The sequence below is a fragment of the Neofelis nebulosa genome, chromosome 3 (genome assembly GCF_028018385.1).
Source record: "Neofelis nebulosa isolate mNeoNeb1 chromosome 3, mNeoNeb1.pri, whole genome shotgun sequence".
NCBI classification, from domain to species: domain Eukaryota; kingdom Metazoa; phylum Chordata; class Mammalia; order Carnivora; family Felidae; genus Neofelis; species Neofelis nebulosa.
Window position 1 is genome coordinate 1,030,170 of NC_080784.1, and position 11,403 is coordinate 1,041,572.

The following is an 11,403-nucleotide window of genomic DNA, read 5'->3' on the forward strand; positions in this document are numbered from 1 at the left end:
ATTCAAGCTGGTTAAACAGAATTTTGACTGTTTATACAAAAATAAAAACTAGGGGCACCTGGCTGGCCGCGTCAGTTATGCTTCCAACTCTTGATTTCAGCTCAGGTCACAATCTCCCCATCGTGGGATGAAGCCTCAATTCGGGCTCTGCACTGAGCCTGGAACCTGCTTGAGATTCTCTCTCTCCCTCTCTCTCTGCCTGTCCCTTGGTCACGAAAGCGCTCTCTCTCACACAAAAATAAATAAAGCTAAAAATATAAAAGTCACTATCCTTAACACATGCACACTGAAACAGTGTAAAATTAAGTTCCAAAGAATATTTTCACCAGAAAGAGCAGGTAACTGTTGACGCCTCATACCTGAGTATGACACAGTAAATGTGGAAGGTAAAAAACTGTAAAGATGTTGGCACCTATCTTCCTTTCCTTCCGTCTCCCCTTCTCCTAGTCTCCCCACTCCCTGACTACGCTAATGCCCTTTCCTTCTGTTCTCACCGAACCCACTGCTTCTTGCTCACTTCACCTGTCCTTTGCTATCCAAGTGTGCTGTCAAGACCAGGGGACCAGCATGCTCTGCAACCTGTCACCCCTCATGACCCCCACGCCGTCCATCCTCCCTTCCCCGTGCACACCACGGCGCTGACAGGGACCCTTCACACCTCTTCGCCCCCTCCCCGGCCCAGACCCCGCGCGCGCCCACACCTATGTGCACAGGGACCTGTCCCCCCTCTTCACCCCCGCCCCCGCCCGGTTCCCCGCCCTCAGGTTCACAGGGGCCCATCACCCCTCCTCACCCCCTCCCCCATCCACCCTCCCTTTCCAGCGCGCGTCACCACACTCACAGGGACAGTCACCCCTCCATACCCCCTCCCCCGCCCGGTCCCCTCAGTCCCGCTCCCACCCCCGCGTTCATAGGGACACAATCAAGACAGTCCCCCGAGGGGAGTGTTCCCGGCCGGAACGTAAACACACCCTAGCAGGCATAACCAGCGGCAAGGCATCCGGGACCCTCGCCTCTCCCAGCCCAGGACTCAGGCGGGATGGGGCCGCGAAGCGCGGAGCTCAGCCAGAGGCTACAAGCTCACACTCGCGAGCAGGTGCGGTCTTGCCAGAGAGGGCCTCCGGGTCGCGGGGTCGCGGGGTCGCGGGGTCGCGGGGTCGCGGGGTCGCGGGTCTTGGTGAGCTGAGGGGGCGGGGCCCGAGTGTGCGGTCTCGGCACTTCCTTCCGCTCCGGGCGCGGCATTTCCGGTCCGTCCCGTCCCGTCCGGCGCGGGGAGTCTCAGGGCGTCCACGCAGGTGTACGGGGCCGCTTCTGTTCTGCAAGTGAAGTACTTCAGCTACTTTCAAGCCAAAGCGTGCAGTTAGGAGGACACGTAATAAGGGCTGAGATGTTTCTTTGTCAACCGCTTGGAAAGGGTTTATGTCACAAACTGCCTTTTCTAAGTGTTTGCTGCGAGTGGGTTGAGAGCAGCTGGGTTTGGTAGTCGGGGACCCTGATGGGCGGGGGCGTCGAGCGGATGAGAGAAGGGGGGCTGTGGGGACCGGGGACCCGGATGGGTGGGGCGTCGAGTGGACGAGAGAAGGGGGGCTGTGGGGGCGTGGGACCCGGGTGGGAGGGGGCGTCGAGCGGATGAGAGAAGGGGGGCTGTGGGGCCCGGGGACCCTGGAGGGCGGGGGCGTCGAGCGGATGAGAGAAGGGGGGCTGTGGGGACCGGGGACCCGGGTGGGTGGGGGCGTCGAGCGGATGAGAGAAGGGGGGCTGTGGGGGCCGGGGACCCTGGTGGGTGGGGACGTGGAGCAGGAGAAGCAGGGGGTCTGTGGTGGCTCGGGACCCCTGTGGACAGGGGTATCCAGCAGGAAGAGCGTAAAGGGCTGTCGGTTGTGGCCTGGGCCACGGGGGCACCAGGGGTAGAACAGGGGGACATTGGTGGCCACAGCCAGTGGGCGAGGGGATGGAGCAGGTAGAGCGGGAGGGGGGGCTGGGGGGGGGTGGGAAAAGCCAGTTTGTGAGCACACCCGCCCCCCCCCCCCCCCCGCAACCCTCCCGTCGGCAGCCCAGGCTGAGAGACTGTGGAACCAGACTCCGTGTCCACGCAGGAGGCAGAAGCACTGCCCGGGGCTCCTACATGGCCTGGAACTCCTTTCTTCTTTACATTTGCTTTATCCTGTTTAGAATTTGTACAGGTGATGGGGTGCTTGGGTGGCTCAGTTGGTTAAGCTTCAGCCTCTTGACTTCAGCTGATAATCATGATCTCTCCGTTTGTGGGTTGGATACCCTCATGGAGCTCTGTGCTGATAGTGCGGAGTCTGGTTGAGATTCTCTGTCTCTCCCCATCCTCCTCTCCTTCTCCCTCTCCCCCTGCCCCACTTGTGTGTGCACACACATAGCTCGCTCTATCGCCCTCAAAAATACACTTAAAAAAAAGAAAAAATGTATTGAAAAAGAACTTGTACAGATGACTTATGAATTCTAAATGAGGAATGATGATGGCATTCCACAATTTGCTTGAACCAGTCTAAAGTATTTTAATCTTTTCATATCTTTGCTCGCATTATTATAATTTGAAATATATGAGATATTTATGATTTTTTCTCTATTTCTGAATATTGTGTGTCTCGTATGGAGACATTGAAAGTATGTATTTTTCAGGAAATAAGTCACTCTGTTGTTAACTAAGGAAACATTAGCTTTTCAGTAGTTCAGGCATAGTTGTTATGGATGTCTATTCTTTTACATGAACATTTCAAGGTTTTTTTGTTTTTTGTTGTTAAATTTTTTTCAATGTTTATTCATTTCTGAGGCAGAGAGAGACAGAGCATGAGTGGGGGAGGGGCAGAGAGAGAGGGAGACACGGAATCGGAAGCAGGCTCCAGGCTCTGAGCTGTCAGCACAGAGTCGGACACCCGGCTGGAAGTCACAAACCGTGAGATCATGACCTGAGCCGAAGCCGGACGCTTAACCGACTGAGCCACCCAGGCGCCCCTTCAAGTTTTTTTTTAATGTTTATTTATTTTTGAGAAAGAGAGAGGCAGAGTGTGAGTGGGGGAGGGGCAGAGAGAGAGAGAGGGAGACACAGAATCCAAAGCAGGCTCCAGGCTCTGAGCTGTCAGCACAGAGTCGGATGCGGGGCTCGGACCTATGAGTCGTGAGATCATGACCTGAGCTGAAGTCAGACGCTTAACCGACTGAGCCAACCAGACCCTAAAATGCTTTAACTCCAGTGGTCGTTAAAAGATTCCAGAAGGGAGAGGAATTTCCTGTGCTTTTCCAGACGCTTTCATTATTGCCCGAAATGAAGAGCCATGCTACTTTGTTTTTGCGAAAAGCTGCGAAACGGTAATGAGGCAGGATTTAGACGACGAGAGCACGGTCTAGCACGAAAAATAAACAGCCCGTGACCCAAGCAACGTGGGGACTGGACCATTGCATGGGTTACAGTGGATTTGGGGCTGGTCCAGCCTTGGGTTTCTTTCCTTTGCCCGTGTTTTTCACGGACGTTTTCTTGTTCTACAGGAGGCAGCCTGCACTCGATGGACAAGATTCCCGTCCAAAGACCAAAGCACCTTTGAGGTAAGTGCTAGACAGGGAGGAAGGAGAAGTTACTTGCTCTTCAGAAGGAAATCCTTGTCATCCAGAGCCATACAACTTTTCTTGATGCTCGTTAGGGATTTTCCAAAGTTGGAAAATATAGACAGCATGCGTGTGCTGCAGTATTTTCACCACCAACTCCAGTGGTTCTCCAATTTTGCTGCCCGTAACCATCATGTGGAGACTTCAAACCTCAAGGCCCAGGCCTCAAAACAAACCAACAAACAAACCAACAACAAATGATTGGTATCTTTAGGGCAGTGCCTAGGGAACAAAAAGTTTTAAAACCCAACAACTGTTTGCAATTTGAGAAAACCTGCCAGTCGGTTTGCACACAGTGCTTTTCACAATTTAATATACGTAAGATCCACTTAGGGATATTGTTTATATGCATATCTTGATGCATTGGGGCTGAATTGTGCCTAAGGTTTAGTGTTTTTAATAAGACACAGGTCCTACCAAGCTCCTTTTTATTCTCAGATAAATAAACTTTGATGAATGAAAATGATTTACAAAATGATCTCCAATGCTTCAAAGTTAAAATACTTGTACAGTGTATCGTATTTGTAAGAATTTTATTGATAGTGAAATAACTTTTAAAGGACACAGTTTCAATGGTGTTTAATAATCAAAATGTACCAGACAGTAGAGTATTCCCCACCATGGTTTCCACTGAAACACTTCAGCAGAGTCAAAAACTCTTGTCTCTGGAGAGGACACTGCTGAAAAGATGCACACCATATAGATGGGTCCTTTTCCCAGATTGTATCAAAATTTAATCATTTGCAGACCACATGCAGGTGAATTTCATAGTATTCTCTTTACATTACAGTTGAAACCCTACTCACACAACTTGACTCATTTTTAATAAAATTCATTAATTTAAAAATAATTTATATGCCAGTTTAATAAGTTCCGTTTACATACATACAATTTAAGTTTACGTGACTAAATATGCAGTGTCTGTGTGTGTGTCCCCCAAGCATTATCTGCAGTGTCCCGCCATTTGCACACATACCGCAGCTGAGGAAGCACTGAACAACCAGAAACAGCTGTTCGTATATCTTCCTCCTGTCAACTCGCTCACAGTCCCCTCGAGTCACTCGCTCCCAGTCCTTCTGAGAGAGGAGACCAGAGGTCTTCACAGAGGACCCTCGAGGGGACAGAGGGACAGTGTCTGCAAACAAGAAACTGAGGGCTCCTGCTTCCCAGGAGGATGGAATGAGAGCCGCCATTGAATCTGGAGCTCCATTAACCATTGTCTTATCCAGTGAAGACCATCCTGAGGGACGGCCAAGAACATGGCTGGGTGGCGAAGGAGGAGGAGGCACGGTACAGGTATAGACAGCATTCAAGGGGAGGCCTTGTTGCCTGGAGGCCAGAGGTCAGTGATCAGGACCTGGGCTGGTGTCTTCCTGGTCATGTGGGGTGTTGCTTTTGGTCCAAGTCCATTTGTAGTGGACAGAAACTGGAGAGTCTGGACAGCCTCCAGATCAGGTCTCTGAGTGCTCTCCTGGGTGATCTGGCATGGAATGTGTCTTACTTTATTTGGGGGCTTAAGGCGCGTCTCTGGACGGGCATCTGGTCAAATCTCTTGCCGGATGCCTCGAGGCTGAGCTTAGAGTCCTGGCCCCGTATACATGCAGCAGGATGGGAGTTCAGTGTTGAGGGCATATTATGACACTTGATTTGTGTCTGTTGGGTTACAACTGGCTCAGGCTATGTGGTTTAGAGGCAGCCAGGGGAACGTCACGGGAGCAAACTTGAGGCCTGTTGTGTGTCAGCATGATGATGAGGGCAGGATCCTGGCCAAAGTGCTTGGATGCTGGCAGAAGGGCATCAGTGACAGCCACTTCCTGTCTTATTTTTTTGTCCCTGAAGTGAGGTGAAGCTCAGTTCAGGTTTTTTGATGGGAGACCCTGTAGGGCGCATGGGTCTCATACCGGGTTTCTTTCCCGGCAGCTGACTTGTGAGAATAGGGCCCAGGGTAGATGTCTTCTTGGTTGCATAGACAAGCACAGGCCTGTTTGGATGCTGTGGGAGGAGACCCCACACGTACACGCAAACGTGTATGTACCTATGTATGTGTGTACGTATGTGTGTACACACACACAGTCGACCCTTGAACAACACAGGTTTGAATTGCATGGGACCACTTATTCGTGGCTTTTTTTCAATACAGTAAAACGTTGTAAGTATATTTTCCTTATGTTTTCTCAATATCAATTTCTTTTCTCTAGCTTACTTCGTTGTAAAAATACAGTGTGTAACACACATACCCTACAAATACGTGATAACTGACCGATTATGTTATCGGGAAGGCTTCCAGGCAACACTAGGCTATTAGTAGCTCAGTTTTGGGGAAGTCAAAAGTTCTACTCGGATTTCCAACTGGTGGTCTGTGTGTTAATTAGCTTGACTGTGGGAATCCATCACAGTATATATGTATGTATATCAAAGAGTCATGTTGTAGATAGATTTTAACATGATATGGGGGAACTTGGCAAGGGTGTGCCCTTTCACTGCGCATTTACGTGGGGATCCTGGGCTTGTGGCCTGGGAAGAAGCGGTGCTCCATGAGAGGGACCCTGCAGGGAAGTGGGCTGGTTATGGGCAGAATGTGTCCTGGTCTTGTCCATGTCTGTAGGCTCTGTAGAGAATATCTGGACTGCCTAGTATCAGTAGTTTGGTTTTCTCTCCATTTCTGTTCCTTAGCACGTTTGCTACCGGTTTATGAATATTATTATTAACCATAACAACTTCCCCCTCGTTTATTTTTATATTGTCTCTTTCTGTGTCATTATTTTATCCTCTTTATTATGTTCTTACTTCTGTATTATTCCAGCGTTTGTATTTTTTTTTTTCTTACTTCCTGAGAAGGAAACCGACATGACGGATCTGAGTCTTGCCTGTATTCAGCCGTGTCCATGTCAGTCTCTAAATGGACGCCTAAGCACTGATTTAGTTGAGTCCTATGTCTTCCCTCTTGTCTCCTCAAATCCTGTGCCTGCCGGCCGTGTGTGCCCTCCGGGGCCTCCACCCCATGTGCCCGCAGCCCAAATCTGTTCTCCAGTATCGCCACGCCATGTCCTCCTCTGTGTATTTACAACCCCTGTGCCTGAGACCCATGTCCGTCATCGTGTTTTTCTAATCCCTCTGCCAGCAGTTCTTGACAGTCTCAAAAGTCTGCGTTCCCTGTGCCTGCACCCTCTGCCAGCCCACGTGATGCTTCATCCCTTTTCACAGTCCCATCATGGAACTCATTTCACCGTCTCTTCATCCCCACGGCCCAGGACAGTTCATGTGTTTCTCCTGGCAGGAGCTGAGCTGACCTTGGGGAGAGACATCTGAGTTGCCAGGTGTCAGAGTAGCAGACAAAGCCTCAAGTCAAAAATGAAAGAGTTAAGCCTATAATGACTTATTGTGGTGGCACAAGCAAGAGCCTTAGCCACAGAAGTTCTGACTCCCCCACCCCCTACCCCGTTCTATTCCTCATCACCTGGGATGTTGTACAGATCACGGATCGGGTGAACACAAACGTGGGCTTGGTCTCACTGTTGAGGAAACCCCAAACAAAAGGTGTGGCATTTTCATAGACCCTTGGGCTGGAGGGAGAGTGACAAGTGCTAGGGGCAGGAAAGCACTGGGCACTGTGTCAGAGTTGGACAAGCGTTTTCAGGGTTTTCCCGTCTTCTCCCCCTGGGAGGGGATCTCAGCAGAATCAACTGGAGAGGAGCTCATCCCCAGACGCAGATGAAGAGAAGCATGTGTGTTGTAGGAGATGCTGTCCTTCCCCGAGGTTTCTTATGCTGAAATCCAAGCACTTGCCAAGCACCAGATTCCTGAGTGGCACCATCATTTAATTATGAATGGAGAAATGGGATCGCACAAAGAACTTTAGGAGAATTGGTCCACAGTGACCACCCGCCATCTGCCCCACCTCCTTGGAGGTTCACGTCAGCCTTCCCTCGGATACGGATTTCTGGATTTCCTGAGTCTAATGAAAAAGGACAGACATTCACACAGACACAGGACTCCTTCATGTGCCTTCTTCTCCCAGGAGGCGTGAGGGGGAGCCATAACCACCAGGTCAAACAGAGTCCTCGCCCTGTGTGACCTCTCCTTCCTGCCTGTCCTGCACACTCTCCCGAGGACCCAACCCCAGGAGGGCACCCTCAGGCAAGGCAAGTGAGGTGGTCTTGAACGACTCATCGGGGAGACTTCCATGAAGCCTGTCACAATGTACTCCGGAAGCAAAGTCACACAAAGTCCTAACCCCGACGGACACCAGAATCGATGCTATGGCAACACCCTCTGTGGCACACAGAGTTGAATGTGGAAGAGGAAGTATGATGAATTTCTGGGGCGCCTGAGTGGCTCAGTCAGTTAAGCGTCTGACTTCGGCTCAGGTCATGATCTCGAGGTTTGTGAGTTTGAGCCCCGTGTAGGGCTGTGTGCGGGCAGCTCAGAGCCTGGAGCCTGCTTTGGATTCTGTGTGTCTCTCTCTTCTCTGCCCCTCCCCTGTTCGTGCTCTGTCTCTCTCTGTCTCTCAGAAATAAATAAATGGGAAAGAAAATTAAAAACAACATCTGAATTTCCCATTTGACACAAGAGGAAGCCATTTTCAAGTACAAATTTACTTCCAAAAACCTAGGTTCTCCTCTACTCAATTGGAAGCTTCCCAACTGAGGGTCTGAACTCTTTTTACTTAATGTTTTCTTTTCAGGGCCCCACTCTGAACCCACAAGGATCTTAACTTCCAGTAAACGAGCTAATACTTCAGGCTTTCAGTCCCCACAGTGAAACTGAGCTGGATGCTGTCACTGCTCCTTCATGACCCCACACAAATCAGACTCTGGGGTTCCGTTCCTTTGGAATTTGAACCTCATGTCATCAGGAACATTTAGAGCCCATGCCTTTCATCCTTCTCTGTTGTCAGAATACTGTTCAGCACTAAGGAGTCCTTAACCTGGTGAGTAAACGCACATCACAGCATCAATTTCCTCACTGTCCTGTTTCTGTGACGGCTAAATGTGAGGCTCAAATTGTCCAGAAACCTGCCTGAAATGCGCATGTGCTCCTCCTGTCTGTCAGTAGAGGCTCAGACAGGTGGGAAGCAGGCAGACTCCAGTGGAGGAGACTCAGCGTCCAGCGTGCCCGAGGAACGGTCAGTAAGGGACACTTCCCTCCCTCCCTGACCCAAAGTCACGTGACCTCTCAGGCACTTTAATCCAGTCAGCTTTGTGGTCCTCACTTGTAGACACTAGGAACTAATCCTTGTGCTTTAGCGTTTTCATGCGTTTTTAAATAGTGTGTATATGGAGATAGACTTTTCAGAATGCTCATTTACTCTAGGAAAAATAGACATGTCTGTGTATGCCTGTTTCATTCATAACCTAGTTTTCCTTGTTTACCTACACAGAAGTGTGGGGGTCCCCTGGCATCATGTACATTCACACTGTTGTCAGCTCATCAGCACCCTCCATGTCCAGCCTTCTCATTTTGAAACCATGTGTCCATGGCGTATTTCCAGTGTCCTTCACTACACACCCTGCCCTCCATGTTCCCCCTTCTGTCTCTCAGATGTTGACTATGCTAGGACATTCAGAGGAATGTTATCCTATGCTAGGTGCCCCCTTGGGACTAGCTTCTTTGGCACTTTGTCTTGTGACCCAGTCATTGTTCCGGCCAGTGCCCACGTTGACCCGTGGGGCTCTGTGTCTTCTAGTCTCCTAGTTTTGGATCCATTCTTCCATCCCTGGCCATCAACTAGGACTTTCCCTTTTAGCCTTTCCTCCCATTGTTTCATATTGGTGTGATTTCCACCATGTCCTATGGCCTGCCATCAGCCATGGACGGTGTCAGGCAGATGTCTCTGTGATCTTTAAGAGCCAGTCCACAATGGAAAGGTGGAATCCTATCATCTGGGCATTCCTGACTGTAATCCATGCGAACATCTTTCTTCCAGAGCTGTCCAACAATTAACCGCCCCCACTAGCCTAGGTGGAGGGCCTCCATTTGCAATGCCGTCGGCACTCTGGGTAGTTTCCCTACTTGAAGGTTGGCGTGTATTGGACGTCGTATGGACTTTTGAATCTGCCTCGCCTATCTTCCCCAGGGGGCTGCTCCCGTGGCCTCTGTCCATGTCCCTAAAGCCACGGCCCAGTCCCAGCCTGGTGCCTTCCAGCCCCGCCCACAGCTTCCTCCAGCCTCAGCCCGGCCTCACTCAGTCTCCCAGGCACGAGGCCACTGCCACACCCTTACACCCACCATCCTCTTCCCTGTCCCACCCATCATCACACCCATTCCCAATCCCCTAATGCCTCAACTGGCTGCACCTCACCCCCAGGCAGGCTCTCCCCTCCCACCTGGCCAGTGTGGCACCATTCACTCTCAGGGCCTCTCCCCGAGTAGAGTAGAGCAGAGCTGATACTGGGGAGCAGGGGGGTCAGTGGGGGCCAGGGAAAAACCACGTGTTTCGCTGTTCTTAAAATATCCATTGGCACACAGCAAGTTTGGACATGGTTTTTCAAGGATTACAGTTTCCATTAGGCTTTCCTCTTTTCCTATAAAATTGCTGGGTTCTAATGGAAAGTTTTCGACATTATTTGAATCTCTGACATAATTAGACTGGGGTAACAGATTGCCCTCCTCAGTGTAGTGACCTCAGCCAGTCAATTCGAGGCCTTTCTGGAGCAGAAAGCTGACCCATCTCCCAGGACTAGACACCTGCTCCTGTCTGAATGCTTTGGTACTGACATGTCCGTTCCTCCTGGGTCTTGAGACTGCCGGCCTTCATACTGGAATGACACCCCAGGTTCTCCTGGTCTCCTGTCGCAGACTATGAGTCTGGAGTTCCCTCTTGTCCGGCAAGAGTGGGGATGCAGAATCGAATACGAGAGACGCTAATGTCGGGAGGAGACAAGAGCCCCTAACAGGGCTTTCGTTTCGTCGCCGTATTTATTGAGCTCACAAGCTATCACCCACGTGGTGAACGTGAAGAAAACAAGATCTCACGCACGTGAACGTGGAGAAAACAATCAGACAGTAATCGTTAACTTGTGTGTGTAAGAAGCAAAGGGTCCGGGGGGCGAATGGTGTTTGTGATCAAGGTGCATTGGCGCCAGATGGAAAGTAATTTCCTGCAGGTGACATAAAAGTTTTTTTGTGATTCCATTACACCATCTCTCCAGCTGTCCTTGGGCGTTTTCGCCCCGTGGTGGCAGCTTTCCGCTCTAAGCCTTTTTCTAACGCGTTTGTGTAAGTGGAACCTATTTCCCCACAGTCTCCAAAGCTCAGACCAGCCCAGGATCTTCCAAGTGGGTTGTCAGGCTGGCAAATTGCCTCAAAAGGACCGTTTCGCCACCTATTTCTCTGTCATCTCTGTCTATGTGTCTATCATCTATCTCTCCTGTCTTCCTCGTGTATCTATTGTCTACTTACGGAGTGTCTTCCTCTTACTTATATTGTTCCATCCTCCTCCATACTTTGTTAGTGATATGTAAATTCAAATGCCTTTGAGTTAAATGTGGATCACATCCCATAATTGTTTAGTTTTCTAAGTATATTTTAAGTTCACGGTTGTCATGTTTGTATCCTGGATTCTTTGACAGATTATGTTAATTTTGAAAATAGAATGTAGTTTAACTCTTTTACCTGTTTTTTGCTCTCTCCTGAATATTTTGTTTCAATTGCGGATTGAAAGCTATGTCAAAGATGCACTTTTTAGGAAACACATCATTTTATTTTAATCTCACGAACAATGAAATGTTCGCTATTTTCAGGCATAGTTTTTAGGGATGCGTGTGCGCTCAC

General features: G+C 49.9%; 1 long non-coding RNA gene across 7 annotated transcripts in view; it reads left to right on the forward strand.

Annotated features, from left to right (window-relative positions):
- Positions 1-6,424, forward strand: part of LOC131506299 (uncharacterized) — a 31,655-nt gene extending 25,231 nt beyond the window's left edge. For 6 of the 7 annotated variants that reach the window (XR_009258841.1, XR_009258840.1, XR_009258839.1 and 3 more), the window contains exons 3-4: positions 3,514-3,570; positions 4,572-6,424. This is a non-coding gene — a long non-coding RNA (uncharacterized LOC131506299). Of the gene's footprint in view, positions 1-914; positions 1,097-3,513; positions 3,571-4,571 lie in introns of all 7 variants that reach the window. The other variant, XR_009258838.1, reaches the window with a different exon arrangement.
- Positions 6,425-11,403: the final 4,979 nt, after the last annotated feature.